This window comes from Notamacropus eugenii, chromosome 1 (genome assembly GCF_028372415.1).
Source record: "Notamacropus eugenii isolate mMacEug1 chromosome 1, mMacEug1.pri_v2, whole genome shotgun sequence".
Classification (NCBI taxonomy): domain Eukaryota; kingdom Metazoa; phylum Chordata; class Mammalia; order Diprotodontia; family Macropodidae; genus Notamacropus; species Notamacropus eugenii.
This window is the reverse complement of record NC_092872.1, coordinates 222,642,526-222,663,452: the sequence shown is the minus strand read 5'-3', so window position 1 is coordinate 222,663,452 and position 20,927 is coordinate 222,642,526. Positions and strand designations below refer to the sequence as shown.

Genomic DNA, 20,927 nt, shown 5'->3' with positions numbered 1-20,927 from the left:
GGGGTGGAGAAGTCCAGAGAGTACATGGAGCCAGAACTAAAGGTCTGTTGGCCTGTTCTCTTCATGAAATAGTTGTCTGAATCACATAGTCACCAGTCAGGAGAACTGAAAAACTCAGGAAGAAACCATGATTGGAAAGCTATTTATTCATCTTTTCAGCACTGGAGCAAGGCTTCACTTCCTGGATAGTTTTTGGGGGGGTAAGAGTGGTTGTCTATTATTGATACAACATAGTTCTTCTGTATCATTCCAATACAGATTATCTATCTATCTATCTATCTGTCTATCTATCTATCTATCTATCATCTATCTATCTATCTTTATTCAGGCCTAGTTTTCTGAACTCCAGTCCCACATCACAAGCCTTTTTTTTCATTTTTAAAAAATAAAGTTTATTAGATCATAATGTTGTCTTGAATTTTATTACCTTTATCAGAAATTGCTGAAGCTTATATTTCCTTGATCAAAATCAACAACTTACAAACAGCCTGGACATCTACAGCTGAATTTTCAAGAGCCAGGCAAACTTCTTGAAAGTCTCAATGATTGGGTCATCTTCTCAAATTCTTTTGCTTTCCTATGACCTTTCCTATAATCTCTTCAGGAAAACCAACAAGTCTTGCTGCATTGAATCCATAGCTTTTAGGACAAGCACTTTTAGTAAACTTATAGAGGAAGGTAATGGTTTCCTGACTTGGGTCTTCACACTCATTTTCAAGTATGCATGCCATGTGTCCTAGGCACACAGCAACATTTTGGAAGTAATCCTCTACTAATGAATGGTAGTGTGTAGAAAATAAAGTACCATACTTAAGGTTTCACAGCAGCTTCTTTTACAACTGCATTTACTATAGCTGTACCATCAAAGGTGCAGTGCCTCTACCTAGTTCATCCATGAGCATCAAGGAATGTTCTGTTGCATGCTGTACTATGCTGGTAGTCTCATTCATTTCAACAAAAAAAGATACTTTCCCTGGACATTATTCTGTCTGAAGTACCTAATCTAGTGAACACTCTATCAACTGGAGTGAAACTACAAACTTCAGCAGGATCATAACAGCCCATCTGAGCCATTATAACCAAAAGATCAGCCTGTCTCATGAGGGTTGATTTGCACCCCCATATTTGGTCCAGTAACCAGCACACAATAAGCATCCCAGGTACTATCTTCTGAATCTTCTTCCTTACAGTCTATCATAATCTCATTAGGAATAAAGTTATCACCAAAAAAATTATTTGTTATGAATGAATGTCAATATCCTTTTAGCTTTAAGAAGCATTGGGCATCCTCATCTGGCACTAGGATTACTAGACGACACATATAACCATCACCACTTCAACTATAGTTAGCCAAGCATAGTAAGACATCAAACACAGCAATGCATTCCATGGCAGTCTGCCAGTCCCTGTAATTTTTATCAAAATTAAAGAAGAGCCTCCTCATATAGTCCTTCAGAGATATATCTCTCCGCTCTTCAGTATTCATCAGATAAGCAAGCTTTTTCTCAATGTCCTTCATTCAGTACCATTTACAGCCCTTCTTGGGGCACTTTAGTCCATGTTCCCCTGGCAAATCATGTAATATGAAGCTTTCTGGAAATTCTAATTGGTAACTATTTTTTCCAACACCCCAATAGACCTTGGACCTGCAGTCAATCCATTTGCAGTGTTTCTCTAAATAGTCTAAGAGGCTCTACTCATTGTCCTTGATGTCAACCAATGCTTGGTCATAATCTGAGTCAAATCCCATTTTAGGAGTGATTATTCCAGTTTTTAGAGCTTTTTCATGGTCAAAAACTGTATCCCATTGGTTCAATTCTGTGGTCAATTCAGGGAAACAACTCCCTGAAGTTTGGGTCCAGAGTGTAATTTGTTGCTTAAGGATTTTAGATTTGAAATTATCTACCACTTCTTCCATAATCTCAGTAATTTTGCACATTACTTTGAATCCTTCCAGAGCAAACAAGAAATCCACAATCTTTTTTTTTTTTTTTGCTGTAAGTAGTTTCTTCATATATTATAGTTCTGCTGTCTGGGTGCTTCTGACTCTTCAGTGGAGAGCCAACACTATAAATCTTGTTCAACAGTCTCTCAAGGTCTGGAAGTTTCTTCAGAAGGTCAACTACTTCACTAATTTTATCAGGCATAGCCATGAGATCTTCCACTGCATCTAAATGGTCATTGATTGAGTATGGGTTACAAAGTGGAGCACAGAGCCACTGTTTTAGGAGTTACTCTCCAAAGGAAGTACAGCAAGTATCAGTCCTCTCTAACAATGTTCCTTCTGTAGAGCCATTAGCTGCATTCTGAAGAATCTCCAGGTTGCTCCGGGTCACAGCATCTAGCACCATTCGGCAATGTCTCTTAGCAAAGATAGAACCAGGTTTCACAGCTTTCACTATATCAGCATCAAAGGGAACGTATTCTTCAAAGTTGGCCATGGACAAAAGCTAGTAATTTATAAGGCATTTTTTGAGGTAGAAAACACAACCACCCAGAGCAGACAATGCCAACTCACTCTTCTCATTAGGTGTGAAGCCAATAGTATCAGATCCTGATGTCATGCTTTTAAGCACAGAGGGTAACACCCCCCCCCCCCATCAGCCACATTTAGTTTTTCCTTAAAGTATCCTTCTTCAAGGAGTATTCTCAAGGTTTTAGCTGCATCCCAAAATTGGGAGCCTGGTGTCAGACTTTCCTGAATAGAAGATGATAAAGAACCCTTCAGGACCTTCCTTGTTTCAGCAGAGAGATTTCCTTTCTCAAATAGTATGTATGCAGGAGTGTAATGTGTCACCACAGTTCCAAATCAGGAGCAATGACAGTCATCTGAAAACTGACCCATGTAAAACTTGCCCACAGAGGTGCCAATACAGCAAACACCATACAAATACATGACCAGAAGCTTCTTCCTCTTTTTCTTTGACACGTAGCAGATATTTATTGTTGCTTTCAGAAGGTTCACCATCAAGTGCACCGTAAGTCTGTGTTCCCTTGGTAATAATTCTGCTTATCTTTCTCCGAACCACCCTGTCAAATCTAGATATGTGAGTCGACTTTCTGCAGAGAGCTTACATCATCTCAGGGGTCTCTATCTGCTCAACTCGAGCAACTTTGTAGCTCTTGTGAACTAAGGAATGTGAGTATCTACCAAATTCAATTTCTGGGAAACCTGAATGGGCCCAATTGCCTTTCATAAACACTAGCCCCAGCTCATTCACTCCAATGATTGCATCCATGTGGTATAGCTCACAGAACTTCCCCACTTTATAGAAGATTACTAGGTCAAAGTTCTGAGACTTGATCTGCCACCATCTTCTCATTCCTGGAGCACAGGTATTAAGGAAATCCTCAGGGATGTGGATAGTGTTTGGGTCATAATCAGGATGGTTATGCATGCATCTTTCCTCTTCCCCTCCTTTAACCATTCTAATGTGTTATGGTACCACTGAGTAGAGCCACATCTCCCATCACCACCTCCACTAACTTGAACTTGGGACTCAAATCTCTGTGTAACAGAGAAAGCACTCGATGTGTTCTTAGTTTCTGAGGAAACACCTACTACTCGTTTGGGTACATTAGGGGTACAGCCGGGAAGCTTTTCCTCTTGAGGGAGCAGTTTGCAGCCGTTCCCCCTTCCGTTTGGGGGCAGCTTCTACTGGCACGGCACTATCACTTTCACCCATTCCACTGCTTGCTTCATCACTGCTCCCTTCTTCCTTGATATCTGGTTTAAACTCTACATCGGAGTCACCAATATCACTCTCTGAGTCTGAAGCAACTCTCCGTTTTTTGTTCCGAGCTGTGCCGCGCTTAGCCATACGCCTCTCTTCACTCATTATATCCTCTCCACTATTACGCGATACAGAAGCTACAGCCACCTGCATGTCCTGTCTGGGTCAGAAGGCTCGTCGCACCCCGCTAACTCAAGCCGCTTAGTCTTCTCTGTACTTACGGCATCATCTGCCAGTTGCATTGCTCTGAGTATTTCAGGCTTTGGGGTATAAAAAGGACCTCCTTTCTGGGCTTCCTTACCTTTTGAACCTGCATATGCTTTACAAGCCCTTTGTTAACCCAGCCCCTCGCTGGATTGTCATCAAAACATTGTGCATGGAAACGGAAGGTCTTTCCCCTTTCTCTGATGAACGTTCCTTCCGTGGGGTGGTTATACACAAGGCAAGGCCACAAGGGGTAACCTTCCATCTTGGCCCAAACCGAATCACCAGAAGACAAATCACAAGAGCTGGCAGGAGGAGCCGCCCGGGCCGGCTCACCGGCTCGGTCCCCCGTTGGGTTTTATCTCTCGGGGCAGGGGGGGGTGACCTCAGAGCTGGAGCAGGGGCTGATGCCGTGGGGGCTGGGGCCGTGGGGGCCGGGGCTGGCGGCGAGGTCCGGACTCGGGTGGGCTTCCTGGCTGCGGGCCTTGTCCTAGCACGCAGAAGTGGCCCCGGAGGCTCTGACCACCCGCTCCGCTTCCATTTGCAGCACTGGTGGCAGCCTTGTTGTTGCTGTACAGCGCTGGGCTCTTCAGGAAGAAGCTGAAGAGGGTGCTCTGTCTCGACATGGCAGCCGGTGGGGACAGAACCCCCTGCGCTCCAGCTCGCTCGAGGTCTGTCGGATGGGACGAAATCACAAGCCTTTTGAGAATCTCAAACTGGATCTTTGATAGGCAACCCAAACTCTCTATGTCCAAAACAGAACTCAGCATCTTTTCCTCCAAACAATACTGTGTGGGATGGCTCAGGTCCCTACATAAATCAATTACTCAGAGGCCTCTCAAAGTGATGACAGAAAAGTGATTTATTTGATTCTCGAGAAGCGGGGCTCACCTGTAGGAGTAGGAAAGCCGAAGACAAAGAACAGGACAGTGATTTATATAGACCCTAACGCAAGTCCCTCCTCCCCCCACTGACCATTATCCTCATTAGCTGAGAATATGGTCTTACATTCTAGACACGAAATCTAACCAATCCCTTTTGAAATGAAGACATCGAGGAATTATGTAAGTTTTGTCCAATCATTGAGACCCTAATACACTACACAGTTTTATATCCTTATATGGAACTATTCTATTCTAAAAATATTGTAACCTTGAGCCTTTAGGCCTTACCTCACCCCTGGGAGAAAAATTACAATCTGAGGAGTCTTCACTAAGTCTATCCCACTCAATACTCTTCCCAACTTTCTTATTACTATTGAGAGTACCACCATTCTCTGAGTTACTCACTCATGACCTTGATATCATCCTTGACTTGCACTCATTCTACACATTCAAGTCTGACTGTTTCTATGTTCATGACGTGTCTAATATAAGTCCTCTTCTCTCCACCTATTCAGTCACAATCTTAGTACAGGTGTTCACTACATCAATGCCTGAGTTATTGCAATAGCTTTCTGTATCTCTACCCATTGCAAAGCATCCTCCATTCAGCTGTTAAAGAGTTTTCCTAAAGTGCAGGTCTGATCAGGTCCTTCTCTACTAATAAACTCTAGTAGCTCCTATCCCTTTCCTACTTTCCATTTCTTAGATTTTACTTCCCTCCACATACTCTATGATTCATAAACATCTGCCTACTTACTGTTCCTTGTACACAATAATCTATTTCCCAATTACCTTCCATCTACTCTGTCTTAAAGTAACATAGTTAACTGCATATTCTCTCTCCCATCAAATTGTGAGCTTTTTGAGGGCAGAGATGATGTTTTTATCCATCTTCACATATCAGTGATTAACACTACTCCCTCCACCACAAACAAAAGTGTTGATTAAATGACCTCCACCTCTCAGGATTAGATGACCCTGAATCTTAGAGGTTCAGAATGTTGGATCTCCAGAGACCTCTATGACATCTTAGGATAGAATGCTGGAGACCTTAGCCCTGCTGGCCTTGAGGTATCTTGGTCTGAGCACTGATGTGTCTGAACTGGTTGCTCCTATTCACAGGCTTTTCCATCATCCCTGCTGAGTCTTTCCGACATCTTGGGTTTTTCTCAAGGAAAACTTCTCTCTCTCTAATCAGTTTCCCCAGGTACATTTGTTAAATATATTTTCCCATAAGTTTTCTTTCTTACAGATTTCTCAACCATTAATATTTTACATCTCTAGCTTGTTCTTTGAATATTTCCAGAATGCTGGTATGATCCTTGAACTGTTATGCCTTTTTGTGTAAGCCTATCAGCTTTTCGGAATTAAAAAAAAGTTATAAATTTACAGTTTGTAGGAATCTTAGTGGTTATCTGATTTTTCCTGTCATTTTACAGTTAAGAAAACTGGGGGCTAGAAAAGTCATTGAGGTAGAAAATGGGAGAGTTAAGATTTGAACCCAACTCCTCTGACTCCAAATCTAAGGCTCTTTTTACTATACATGATGCCTCCCTCTATAAATCCTTGATACTTTTTATGTAGGTGACATGTTTATCCACAATGGACTTTTGCATTGTCCTCTAGTTCATCTGCAATTTTGATTGTTCTGAGCTCATGGTTTTCCATGATTCAGAGGATTGCTGGAAGAATTTTGGTCCAAGAAAGTGTTAGAAAATGACTTCAGATCATTGGAAATGCTAGTGAGTCTCATACATGGTATCCAGCCCAATCTTCCTCCTTTATCAGGCTCAGCTCATTATCTATTTACATTGATTAACAAAGCCAACAGGCTACCTTACAAATTCATGGCCTAATGTGGGCATAAAATATTCTTAATATACTTTAACTTTCTCTATGCCAATTGCTAAGCAAATTTCCTTGGAATAATTATTTGTTTGCTCTGGGATAGCACTTATTTTGGACTCTGTCAGAATCTTAATATATGTTAGTGACACCATTTTGAAAGAGTCTTTGAGGTTAGAGTTTGCTTTCTTGATACAAGAAATGAAATACTGGAGTCAGGAGACTTGAGTTTAAATTCCAGTTTTGACACATACTACTGGGCAGGTCATCTAACCCAGTTCCTAGGGTTCTTGTGAGGATCAAAGGAGTTAATATTTATAAAGTGTTTTGCACACCTTACAGAACTATATACATGCCATTATTATTAATTATAATAATAATAAACACAAAGACTTTCAATCTTTCTCACTACTTAGTCAACTCTGTGACTGAGGACGTGGCATGCTACAGAAAACTGTCTGGGCAAGACTTTTGATTTCCTTTGCATCTAGCGCTGTATCTGGTACATAGTAGGCACATACCACAAGACTGTTAATTGATTCCTCTTCATGTCTGAATAAAGAATAATCAGTGCATACTCATATTATTTCAATAAAGATTTTATGAAGCTGAGCAAACAGGCAATTGAACCAGTAGTTAGCCTTGACTTCTCCATCTATTTTAGGGGTATCACTTTGTTCATAAGTTTTCACTTTTGTAGCTCTCTTGAAAATTTTATCTGAGTGAATTTAAAATTGTGTCACCTCTATTATTTCTTTCTTATCTTATTATGTATTATGGATCAGCCATTTTTACTGACTTGAACTGCTTTCATGACATTTCTCCATCACATAGCAGATAAAGTACCAATGCAGTGGAATGTGTGTGTGGATTTTCCTATTGTTAGGATGAAAATAGATCCTAACAGAGAGTGGACAATTCTGTTCATGCTTATTTGTCTTCCTTTCAGCTTCATTTATAAATGCTTTGGGGATGATCACATTAAATTTTCTACAGGCTCTTTTTCTCCACTGCTTTTCACTCTTTGTAAAGCAATAATTGTCATAATCTTCCAACCCAAGATGTTTCCCATGACTGCCATGTGTCTTTGCTTGGCAAAAGATCAAGTGTTTGTGGATGAGGCAGTTTCTGTGTTCTTTTGACCTCTTCACTTTGGTGACTATTTTTTATACCAGTAAAACTTCTATGAAATGGTAATCATCAGGGTGCATGCATGTCTGTAAAGCTTTTCCAGCTTTTAAGAATCAGTCACTTGTTCAAATAGGTTATGGTTGAAGTGTTTTTTATTCTTTTTTTTAACAGAGGAAATAAAGGAAGTAAACATTTATTAAATTCCTAATACGTATCCATCACTGAGTTAAATACTATGTAGAGATAATCCCAGTTTATCATCATAACAACTCTGTGATTCAGCTACTATTATGATCCTTATTTTATGGTTGAGGAAACTGAGGTAGACAGAAGTTAAGTGACTTGCTCAGGGTCACCATGCTAGTAAGAGTCTGAGACTAGATTTGAATTCAGGTCTTCCTGACACCAGGCCCTGTGCTCTATCTATCCACTGTGCCACTGGGTTGCCCTCAGCTGCCTAGGTCCTGATATTAAAGACTTAATCATGAATAAACGTAAACATTTCATAAACCATGAATTACAGTCATATTTTTCAAGCAGTGTTATAGCTGTATAATATGTTTTCTCACACATTTTCATCCTTATTTATAATCTATTATCAAGTTTTTCTTTTGCCAATCAACTAGGTTCATACTGAAATGAAGTTGACATCAATATACAGTTGTTTGCTGTCATTTAATATTTATTAAATTTTATTTATTATGGTTGTTATTCATTGCTTGCTATGTCCATTACTTATGACCCTCTTTTTGATGAAAATAGTCATGGAAATAGAAAGTGAAATATGACTGAAATGAAATAGAATATGAAAACAGACAGTGGTTTCTGAGTAGTCTACACGTATTTGGCCTCTTTCCTTTCTTAACTGTGAGTCAGTGAAACTTGGTTCACCTGGTTTAGCCCTAGACCCCAGGATACCTTATGAAGCATTTGCCCTAAGGCTTAAGTGACCCAGGTATCAAGCATTACCCATTTCACCTGCTCCCTACTTGTTTAGTGTAGCATAGTATTAATCTCCTTGCCCCTTGTTCCTCATTGCTTATTAGGCATTTCAGAAACTATCCTCATCCCAAGGCCTAGACCACCCTACTCTCTTGTTCCAGTGGTTACAGGGCTGTGCACTATTGGTGACATGTCAGCATTTTTGTTTTAAAACTATATATTAAATCCCTGAATAGCTCTTTACAAACTTATTTATTTACATGGTTGAGACTGCATGTGATAAAAGAGAAAAAGAAGAAAGCTGTATGGGTGGAAAACCTCAAGGAGAAGGTAAGAGTTGAGCTGGGCCTTAAAGGAAGTCTCTGTGTTTTTATTTGGGAAGGAATTAGACCTGGGATGAATAGAGGCTGGTATTAATACAGTTAAGACTCCAGAATACTCTTAGTCCAACAACCTAATTTAAGAGAGGAGGGAACTGAAGTTTGGGGAGATGAAATATGACTTGATCAAGGTCACAAAAGCAGTAAGTAGGACAGGTAGGATTTAAACCTAGGTCCTCTGACTCAAGAGTCAGTTTTTGTTTACCCTTTCCTCTTCTTTTTTCTTTTCTTTTCCTTTCCCTTCTCTTTCCTTTTCTCTTTCTCTTGCTCCCCTTTCCTTCTTCCCTCTCCTCTTTCCTTCTTTCCTCCTTCCCTCCCTTCCTTCTGCTTTCCTTCCTTTCCCCATTTCCTTTTTTCCTTTTAAAATTAACTACCATTTTTATTCTCCTGCTTTCACTTTCCTTCTCTTCAATTGAAAATAAAGAAAAAAAAAACATGTACAGTAAAGCAAAAAAAAAGATTCTCATTGTTTTGGTCATGTCTAAAATTTGTGTCTCATTTTGCATCTTGAGTTCATCATCTCTGTGTTTTCTTACAAAGTGTGTAGCATGCTTCCTTGGATGGGGGAGACAGGTAAAATCAATTTAAAACAGCCAAAACAAGTTTAAAGTGGGAAAGCAACTTAAAATCAGCTTAAATTGGCTAAAACCAGGAAAAAGAACACAGTTTGGCCAAAACCAATTAAAAACAGGGGAAAAAACACTGGTTAAAATGGAAAAACCAGTTTAAGCCAACTAAACTAGTTTAAACCAGCCAAAACCAGAAAAAAATAATTTAAACCATCTAAAAACCCATTTAAAAGTGGCCAAAGCCAATGAAAACTGAAAAAAAAAACCAGTTAAAATCAGCCAATTTAAAACAGTTAAAATTGGCCAAAACCAGTTTTGTTTAGCACTGTATATGGCACATAATAGGTGCTATGTAAATACTTATTATCTTTCCTTCATCTGAATGCAAAAAGTGAGATGTTCATTGTTGCTCAGTTGCATCTGACTCTTTATGACCCCTTTTGGGTTTTTTCTTGGCAAAGATATTAGAGGAATTTGCCATTTTGTTTGACAAATGAGGAACTGAGGCAAACAGGGTTAAATGACTTGCCCCAGGTCCCACAGCTAGTAAGTGTCTCAGAACAGATTTAAATTCAGAAAGAGGAGTCTTCCTAACTCCAAATCCAATGCTTCATCTATTGTGCCACTTAGCTGCCCCCAAAGGTTAGAAGGATGGTATCCACATAAACTGCAGTTCTTTATTTAAATTATTAGTAGCGAAAGGAGTTGTTTCCCTATGAGCACAGCTGGACCATACAGCCTAGAGAGAATTATGTCCTCTGCCACTTAAATTACATTTTCATCATATCTGTGCTCAAGAAATTGCCCCAATTCCCTATGGCTCAGTGTGATATAGTGAGAAAAAGCACTGGACTGAAAGTCAGGAGAGATCTAAACACAAATCTGTTCTTCAACAGTCAATGCCTTTATGACTCGAGACAAGTTAGTTAACTTTTAACCTGAGAAGAGAAAAGAACAGAACACAAGGCAAGGGGAGAGAATGAAAAAGAAGGGAAGAAGAATTTATATAGCCCCCTTATGTGACAGGAACATTGCTAAGTGCTTTACAAATATTATCTCATGTTATCCCACAACAACCTTGTGATGTATGTGCTGTTATTCCCATTTTACAGTTGAGGAAACTGAGGTAAATTGATGTTAAGTAGATTGCGCAAGGTCACACAGCTACTAAACATCTGAAGCTGGATTTGAACTCAAGTCTTCTGACTCCATGCCCAGTGTTCTATCCACTGATCCCTTTATTCTGAGTTTACCAATCAGCAAAATAAGGGTAATCATGTTTGTAATCCCTATCCCTCAGGGATATTTGAGACCAGAACTATATAAACTGTTAAGCTCTATATAAATGTGAGCCATTATTATCATCACTATCTTCTTTCAGTTTCTCTGCTAGACTTACAAAATCCCCTAAGATAAAAGCTTCACCTTGCTTATCTACTCCACCTCCTACTATTCCCAAACCTGTCACTTTTGTGTCCATCAGGTTGATCATCTTCACTACTACAGTCACTCTATCCCTTTATTCAGTTGTGCTTTTCCCCACACCTAAAATGCATCCCCCTCTCTACTTTTTCAGTCCTATAACCCCCACCCCAGCTTCCACTGTTTTCTTATTTCTCTGAACTCTCATTGCCCTCTGCACCATCCAGTTTACCAGTGAATCTATAGACTCCATTTTTTTCTATTTTATATGTTTGTGTTAGTTTTACCTTCCTCCCCATCAACAGTAATTTATAAGAGACCTAGAATTTTTTTTATTTTCTTGGTTAAATTTCTAGAATTCCTAGAATTTGTTATAATAAAATAAAGGCTTTTTTTCCTTTTGGAAGGGACTGGGCACTGTGCTTAGTGGGGTACTTACATCATGGAGCCTGTGAGCTACCTAATGTGGTCCAAATGAGCCTTAACAGGGAGACTAACCTCATGATTAGTTACCACAAATATCATTTTCCCACTTGCTATGTGGAAAAGAGAGAGAGAGAGAGAGAGAGAGAGGAAGAGAGAGAGAGAGAGAGCACACGTTAGTTCACCAAGTCAGGAGGAGATAGACAGAAGCAACCAACGGCATTGGTAAACTCTCAGATCACATCCCATTGATATGTGGTATGGTGGTTGATGCTTTTTATGATTCCGTTGAGACAGCTAGGTGGTGCAGTGGATAGAGCACCAGTGCAGGAGTCAGGAGGACCTGAGTTCAAATCTCACCTCAGATACTTGACACTCACTAGCTGTGTGACCTTGGGCAAGTCATTTAACCCCAAATGCCTCATCCTGGGTCATCTCCAATCATCCTGATGAATATCTGGTCAGTGGGTTCAGATGACTGTGGAGGAGAAGTGAGGCTGATGACCTACACAGCCCTCCCTCACGCAAAACAAAGTCAAGTGCAAGTCATGTCATCGTTTCTCTGATGGCATGGTCTTTTCGGCAACAAAGGACGAACACACACAGATATTGAATGACCAACTGGCTATTGAAAGTTAAAGATATAATAGTGATAGAAAGTGGTAGAGCAGAATGACCTAAGAGGAACATGGTGATCAAAAATTGCATTGAGAAGAGTAGACCAGGAAGGTAATGAACCTCTCTGCTCTTGCTTTTTCAAAAAGATTCCTAAAGACCTAGAATTTTTTTATTTTCTTAGTTAAATTTCTAGAATTCCTAGAATTTGTTATAATAAAATAAAGGCTTTTTTTCCTTTTGGAAGACACATGCAAAATTTAAAATGAAAACTCTGTCAAGTATACAGTTTTAATATTCCAGAAAAGAATGTTTTCATGAACCCAAAAAAGAATGCTTGCGCTAAATGTTTTGGGTATTCTAACTAACTTTTTCTACAGTTAGTCATTTCCATGTATTGGAAATCATTTTTCAATACACTATCTATTAAACACTTCCATGTAACAAAGAAAAAAAATCATTGAAAAGTCAAAAGACATGCCTAATCATCTTAAGTCCTGTTTCCTGTAAGCAGGAGGTAAGTTTCCTCCACTTTTCTCTAGAACCAAGATTGGTCATTGCAGTTAATTTTAGTTTGGTGGCATTTGACGTTGCTGTTTCCATTCATATTAAAGAAAAAAGAAGACTTGATCAATTTTTTTGAGTTGTCTCCCTTTTCTTTCTTCCTGTTGTTACCTTTTTTTCTCTAACATGCTTCTCTCCTATGGCAAACATTAACATTCACATTCAGAACCCATTTGCATTATTTCAGAATGATACTCTCCCTTATTATTGGAAGAGGGAGTGCATGTTTGAGTATTCCCATGTCCTGAACGTAGAGTTGGCATGATACAGAACATAGAATCAGAACTCAGTTTATGTCTTTTGACCAATTTCCTACATAGTATAATACTAACTGAGAGTCACTGAGATGATTCTTAAGCTATTCTAACCCAGCTGGTAGGAAGTTTCTGTCACGATTACTAATAGGCACCATATTTTCTAGCTACTTAGAATAGTTTAAAAAGTACATTTTAGACCCAAAGTCTGGGAAAATAAAGTTTTTTAGAAAGGGAACAGTTATGGATTACCTGAATGGATTATGATCCTAGCTTTTTGTAATTAGCAGGCAGAAAAGTCTTCTTTCAAAATTGGTCTACCTCTTAAAAAATGATGATATCTCCCAAAGATAAAAAAAATTTGGCATAGAGTTTGTACTTCATAATATAGCACTTTTGTCAATAACCCCTCAGAATGGAGCAGTAAGGAGTGGGCTACAGAGACTTGTATAAGAATGAAGAGACTTGACTAGATCAGAAGTTGTAGGAAAGCTATAGAGAAGATTCACCTAGGACTTTCTTCATTCCTAAGACGCTCTTTTTTCTAATTAAAAAAAAGTAATCTTGCCACCATTTCATCTCCCTCTCCTTCTAATTATCTCCCCTAACCGCCCCCCCCCCCACTCAAGAGAACTCATGTTAAAGAAACTCAATAAAGCCCAAGACATGTTTGTGATTTCTTCTTCGAGGGAATGCTTGCATATCTGTATCCTTTTAAAATAATTAAATATATTCTCAAGTTATATGACATTTGAGTGGACTTAAATGTTTCTATTGAACTATATTTTCCTCCCACCCCCAAATTCCTAAATTTTAAAGTCCTTCATATGTAGATAAGTGTGATTTTTTCCTCCAACTCTCAGAGGCAACTTTAATAAGTTGAAATGACTGACTTGATTATTTATGAAATAAAAAGAAGGATATAAGGAAGAACCAAATAAGCTGCTATACACACACACACACACACACACACACACACACACACACACGTCACATCCATTTTATCAAATGAGATTCAGCTCACTATAATATCCTATCATTCACTTGTACAGTGCCTGAAAATTTTTACCTGAGAAGGGAATGGGGCAGGGTAAATAATACAGTACCTAAAGCCACATTACCTAAAATTCAATTTTAATTCATTTTTTTAATACAGTATATGGTCCTTTTCAAAATGCTAATGCCCTTGGAGGGCTCATAAATTGAATCACTAACCCCTTAGTGTAAATGATTATTCAATACTTTCTTTTATGCCAAGTAGACCATGGCTAGCTAGCATGATGATAGTATATACCTGAAGGAAGTAGGTACTCAGGATAGCTCTTGCTCATTTTTTCTGAAGTGAACAGGTCAACAGCGAGGAAAATACTTTCATACCCTTTTTTTGCAGCCTCAAAGGTTAGAATACTGAATAAGAATCATACCTAGAAAAACTTATAAGCTGAGAATATTTTGGAACCATAAAGTTCCCTTAGAGAACATCTAGTCAGTTTTCACATTTTACAGTGAATACACCAAAGTATAGAGAAATGACTTGCCCAGGATCACATAGGTGGTAAGAGAGCATTATACCTCAAACACAGGTCTTTCAGTACCAAAGCCATGGGTCTTTACATTATGCCACGCTGCCTCTAGCCCAAAGGAATGATTAAGAACACGTTCAATAGTTTTAAAAATTCATAGCATTTTAGTTAGAAGCAACTTTAGAAGTCATTAGTTCTAACTCTAATTTTATAGATGAGGAAACAAAGACCCAGAGAGGTTAAATAACTCCACTGGGGCCATAGAACTAGTAAACAGTAGAGGCATTATGTGTCCCTACCAAGGCAGAGCTGTTTTCCATGGAGGAAATGATAGGAAGTTCAGAAAGTGGTCAGAAGCTGTCCATAACTCTTACAGAACATCAGACATGTTTAATATTAACCAGAAACATGCTGGTAGGCTCATCACATTGAGTGAGACAAATTACATTTGAACCATCTGTACAAACTCAAGCCTGCATGAACATTCATCTCTTGGACTATGTGTTCTTACTTGTCCCTACTCCCATCACTGTCACATTGCCAGGCTGTTTGTTTAATACCCCAATATACCCCTCAGCTCTAGCCCTGTTTACTTGATACCTTATGCTGACTACTATATATATTCTAAATATATCAATTTTTGTTTCTAGCTCTTGGTGAATGGAAATGTTACCACTGAAGATAATGTTCTACCCAGTCCAAGGCCAGCCCATTCATACATTAGTCATTTCATGGCAGGCTCTTGGTCAATCCTACTTCCTAACTGAGATCAGGAAAACAGGACAACTAGAACTAGAAATATTCATCTAGTCTTCCTCCAATTGCACCATCCTGTCTCCTTAAATAATTGTGGCATTCCATTCACATGAAATTTAGTTACATTCAGCTTGGAAGGCATCTCTGTTTATTGCTACACCAGCCACAATTCACTAATACTTCACTGAATATTTGATCGCACTGATATGGCTACTCCCTCCAATGGTATATTGCAGATTTCAGTCTGCCTGAGGCTTCTAATCAATAGTAACTTTTAGCCAAGTTCTCCTATAAATTGATTGACAAGGAGTCTAGCCAATATGTTGAGGAATTTCTTCTGTATTTCTTGACCATTGTGTGAAACACACTGGCTATAAGTTATCCCTCATTTTCTCTATATGAGTAGCCCACCAACTTCTCTGATCGTATAACTCTCTGATTATGTTGTTATCTTAATACCGCCAGTTGTAACGAGTAATTCTTCACTAGTAACAGTTGCATCCTATTCATGCTTACCAAAAATCTCCTGTCCCCGTTTTAATGACTTACAACTTTCATTCTTTGGAGACTATGGTATCAGATGACTCACCACCACATCACATCAGTGGAGAAAAAATACCAGTGTTAGAAAGATGTACCTTTGGTTCAAGGAAAATCTTAGTATTCTTAAAAGTATTGCATAATTTTCCAACAGGAATGTGTGCTGTTCTAATCCTATTCAATTCTGGGCCTAATTCATTTTCCCCTTGCTGGGTCAGTCCAAGAGGAACAAGTGGCATAGAGAAAAGAGTGTTGGACATGGAGTCAAGAAGACATGAATTCAAATCCTGCCTCAAATACTTACCAGTTGTGTGACCTAGGGCAAGTCACTTGAACCTCCCAGCCTCCCTTTCCTCATATGTAAAATGGGGACCATAAAAGTAAGTACCTTACAGGACTTTTGTGAAATTGAAATGAAATAATAAATGGAAAGTATTTTTCACATTTTAAAAGTTCTGCGTAACTTTTATCTATCTATATTACATTTATATATGTATGTACATACATATAAACATATGCACATACATATATGTATATACATATACACATATACATGATTCTGATGTATTGTATGAGAGGGAATAACTACCAACAATATATACCAACTGGGTATCATTTATACATATTAAAAGCAAATTGCTTTTCTTTAATTAATTTATTTGTTTCCAGTTTTCAACAATCATTTCCATAAGTCTTAAATTTTCTCCCCCTCCCTCTCCACTCCCTCCCAAAGACAGCATGCAATCTTATGAGTTCTACACATACATTTCTATTAAACACATTTTCACATTAGTCATGTTGCATAGAAGAATTAACACAAATGGGAGAAACCATGAAAAGAAAAACAAGCTAAAACATAACACAAGAGAAAATAATCTGCTTCATTCTAAGTTCTGACTCTACAGTTCTTTTTCTGGATGTGGATGGTATTTGCCTCAATCCTCTGAGAATGTTTTAGGTTCTTGCATAGCCGTGAAGGGCTTAGTCTATCAGAAACAGTCCTTGCACACTGTGGCTGTTACTATGTACAATGTTCTCCTGGTTCTGCTCATTTCATACAGCATCATATGTACAAAAATATTTATAGCAGCTCCCTTTGTGGTGGCCAAGACCTGAAAATTGAGGGGATGTTCATCAGTTGGGGAATGGTTGAACGAGTTGTGGTATATGAATGTAATGGAATACTATTGTGCTATAAGAAATGAACAGGAAGACTTCAGAGAGACCTAGAAGGACTAATATGAACTAATGCTGAGTGAAATGAGCAAGACAAATTTCATATGTTGATCTTTACACTTACAAAAAAGCTGGAGATTTATTGTTATGATGTATTTTGTTTTGACACAGCAGTTACTTCCCAATAAACACCCAAATGAATTACCTTTCACAATATATTCCCTAAAAGTAGTCAATCAACAAACACTTTTATGTACTTACTTTGTTCCAGGGTCTGTGCCAAGCACTGGGGATACAAAGAAAGGCAAAAAATATCATCTCTGTTCTCCAGTTCACGTTCTAAAGCAAAGACAACATGCAAACAACTATGTACAAACAAGTTATATACAGGATGAACTGGAAATAATCAACAGAAGAAAGATACTTGAATTAAGCAGGATTATGAAAGGCTTCCTATGGAAGATGGCATTTTAGTTGGAACTTGAATGAAGCCAGAGAAGACAGCAGGTGAATATGAGGGAGAGCATTCAAGACATAGAAGTCCTAAGATGGAGTGTACTGTTCAAAGAACAGCAAGGAGATTGGTGTCACTGGGTAGAAGAAAACATGGTCGAGGTGGGGGAGGCAGCAAGGCAGAAGGGAAGTATATAACACGCAAAAACACTGGAAATATGGTGTGGGAAGCAGATTGCATGCCAGAGAATTTCATATTTGATTCTGGAAGTAAGAGGGAGCTACTAGAATTTATTGAGTAGGAAAGATGATATTGAACTTCAGGAAAATCTCTTTGACAGCTGAGCAGAAGATGAACTGGGGAGCAGAGAGAGGCTTGTGACAGGGAAACCACAGTTACTTTAACCACTGTTAAAATACATGTGTGTGTGTATACATATATACATGTATATATAAAACGTGTGTGAATCACATTTTAACAGCATAGTACTAAAGATGATTTGAAAATTATCAGTCATGTTGCCTCTCCATCTTGATTATTTACAGTTTGCTCTTTTGCTCTGCTTTCTTCACACTGCTTCTCTGAATTCTTTACACTTGGAATCTTTATGGCTCAGAAATATTCCATTACATTCCCATACCATAATTTGTTAAGCCATTCCCCCATTACTGAATGCACATTTGTTTTCTGCTTTTTATTAGCACAAGCAATATTACTATAATATGAATATTGTTGTAAGTATGGATCTTTACTTGCCGTCAACAATCTTTTTGGGTTGTAGACCTGGTAGTGGACTCTAGATTAAGTGGTATGAACAATTTGATAACTTTCCTTGAATAATTTTTGTTTTCTAGAACAGTTGAACCAACTTACAGGTTGGCTAACATTGAATCAGAATGCTTACACATTTTAGTCTCATAATTTGACAGGTAGAAGTGACACTACTATTGTTTTAGTTCATGTCTCTGATGCTAAGTGAATATGATAAGTTTTCAGGAGATAACTACCTCTTTTGAAAACAGTTAACATCTTTTGACCACTCAGTTGAAAATGGCTCCTTACGTGTTTGTGAGAGTTTCCAGGAGCTTGTTAATTGTCATTATTTAATGCAAAGATTTTTTTCCCAAGTTCATATCTCTTTTCTGATCTTCACTATGTCAGTTTCAATTGTACAAAAATATTTTAATTTTTTGATGTACCTGAGATTGTCTAGTTTGTTTTAATGATCTCTTTTATACTATATTGTGACTGATTTTTCTCTTGTCCACAAAGGAAAGCTGTAAAAGTTATAGTATTTCATTTTCCCAATTATATGAGGCTGTAGAGTTTTATATTTTGATTGTTTATTTACTTAGAATGTATTATGATATCAGAATTCATTGAATTCTGATTGCTATGGTTGCTATAAACACATCTTTCAAGGTCTTCCTTAGTCTAGTCTGCTGATCTACTTTTGTATCTGTTATCCAGTATGTGATAACTTTTATATTTACCACTTTGTAACATAGTTATACATATGACAAAAGTATTTCTGCTGCTTCTTACATTTTTTTTCTTTACTTCCCTGGAAATTCTTGACCTTTTATTCCATAATTGAATGTACTTTTCTTTGTTGTTATCTCTTTTTATTCTTATCTTGACTGAGGTCATGATTGCCATTCCTACTTTTTTGGATTTAACAAAGAAATAATATATTTTATTACAGGCCTTCACTTTAACTTTATATCTATATTTTAATTTTAGTTATTTTGGACACAGAATAATTGTTTTCCTTTCTAAACTATTCTCCCACTATCTTCCAATTTAATGGTGATCTCATATTATTCATATCATAGAACCTGAAAATTAGAAGGGCATCAGAGGTCATCTAATCCAACTAACACATGAAAGGAATCCCCACCATAAGATAACTAACAAAGGGTCATCCAACTTCTGTTTAAAAACTCCAAGAAGGAAAAACCCACTACCTTTTAAGGTAGCCCATTCTACTTTTGGACAGCTAATTTTTAGGAAGTTTCCGATAACATTTAAACTAACTCTTTGTAACTAACCTATTTATTAATCTCTACCTTCTGGAGTAAAATAGAAGAAGTCTAATATCTCTTCTATGTGATATCCCTTCATCTATTTGAAGCCAGATATCATGTCCCTACTCAGTGACATCCCCCATTTTTATGTCCTCATATGACATAGACTCAAGGTCCTTCATCATTCTGGTATCCCTCCTCTGGATACTCTCTAGCTCATAAATGTCATTCTTAAATTGGGGCACTCAGAATTGAACACAATACTCCAGAGGAGGTATGACCATGACAGTGCACAATTGGAGCTACAATCATAGAAGTCTCAATTTCTGGAAGCTCTGCCTTTCTTAATGCATCCCAAGATCACCACCAAATCACATCACTAACTCAATAAAATTGCAAGATCTTTTGTTTCAAAACCACTACTATCTAACCATGCCTCCCCTATCTAATTCTTGTGAATTGAAATTTTCTGTGTTCAGGTATAATACTTTAAATTGATCTCTATTACATTTTATCTTATTAGATTTACCCCAATGCTCTGGCCTTTCAAGGTTAATCTTTTGGAATCCTACCTCTATGATCCAGTGAATTAGCTATGCATCCTTGCTTTGTTTCATCTTTAAATTTGATGAGTTTTAGCAATATTGGAAAGAAAACAGGGATAAAGGAAGTGATGGGACTTTTGTCTGGAGTGGATGGAGAATGATAATTAACAACAAAAGGTATTCAGTCTTACTCAATTCTGTTTTTGTTGCAATTTTCCCTGCCAATAGATAAATGACCTTTGCCCTGGAAATGACATCAAAAACTAACAGGGAGTTCAATACCAAAGAAAAGCAAAGAGATAGAGAGTAAGTGGTTGCCCTTGATGACATTATCATTTGGCCTAGATGAAATAGATCTATAATTTCTGAAAGAACAGGAAGGTGTGATGGCTGAGCCATTAGCAGTGATATTTGGAACATTATTGAAAACAAGAGAGGTTCCTCAAGATTGGAAAAAAGCAAATTTCATCAAAAAAAGGAAAGAAAATATAACTCGCAAACTATAGTCTGATGAACTTGGATTCAATTGCTGGGACATTTCTAGAAAGGATCATTAAAGAGATGGTTGGTGAACACCTGGAAAAGGGAGCCATGAATACAAAGAATCAGTATTGCTTCATAACCTCATCTGCATTTTTGACAAACTAAATTTTAGGTGAGGAAGATAAATGACATTGATTTTAGCAAAATTTTGATAATATATCTGTTGCTGTTCTTATGAGGAAGATAGATATAAACTTGATGACAGTAAAATGACATGAATTCTAAATGTTTCCATAAGCAGGAGGTCTCCAGTGGAGTAGCTCAGAGATTTGTGCTTGACCTCTAAATTCTGTACCATTTTACCTTTTTGTCCAGTAATATGGAGGAAGGTAGAGATTGCATGCTTATCAGCATCAGGCTGGTGCTGACAGCCGCCTTTTTTCTTGACTCCCAGAT

The 20,927-nt window shown here is 37.9% G+C and overlaps 1 long non-coding RNA gene and 1 pseudogene across 1 annotated transcript; one reads left to right on the top strand and one right to left on the bottom strand.

Annotated features, from left to right (window-relative positions):
* Nucleotides 1–186: 186 nt before the first annotated feature.
* Nucleotides 187–5,436, bottom strand: LOC140517077 (DNA mismatch repair protein Msh6 pseudogene; annotated as a pseudogene).
* Nucleotides 5,437–8,423: 2,987 nt separating this feature from the next.
* On the top strand, nucleotides 8,424–18,845 carry LOC140517076 (uncharacterized). Its single transcript, XR_011971470.1, has 3 exons — nucleotides 8,424–9,070; nucleotides 15,941–16,166; nucleotides 17,234–18,845. It is a non-coding gene; the product is annotated as an uncharacterized lncRNA (long non-coding RNA).
* The last annotated feature ends 2,082 nt before the right edge of the window (nucleotides 18,846–20,927 follow it).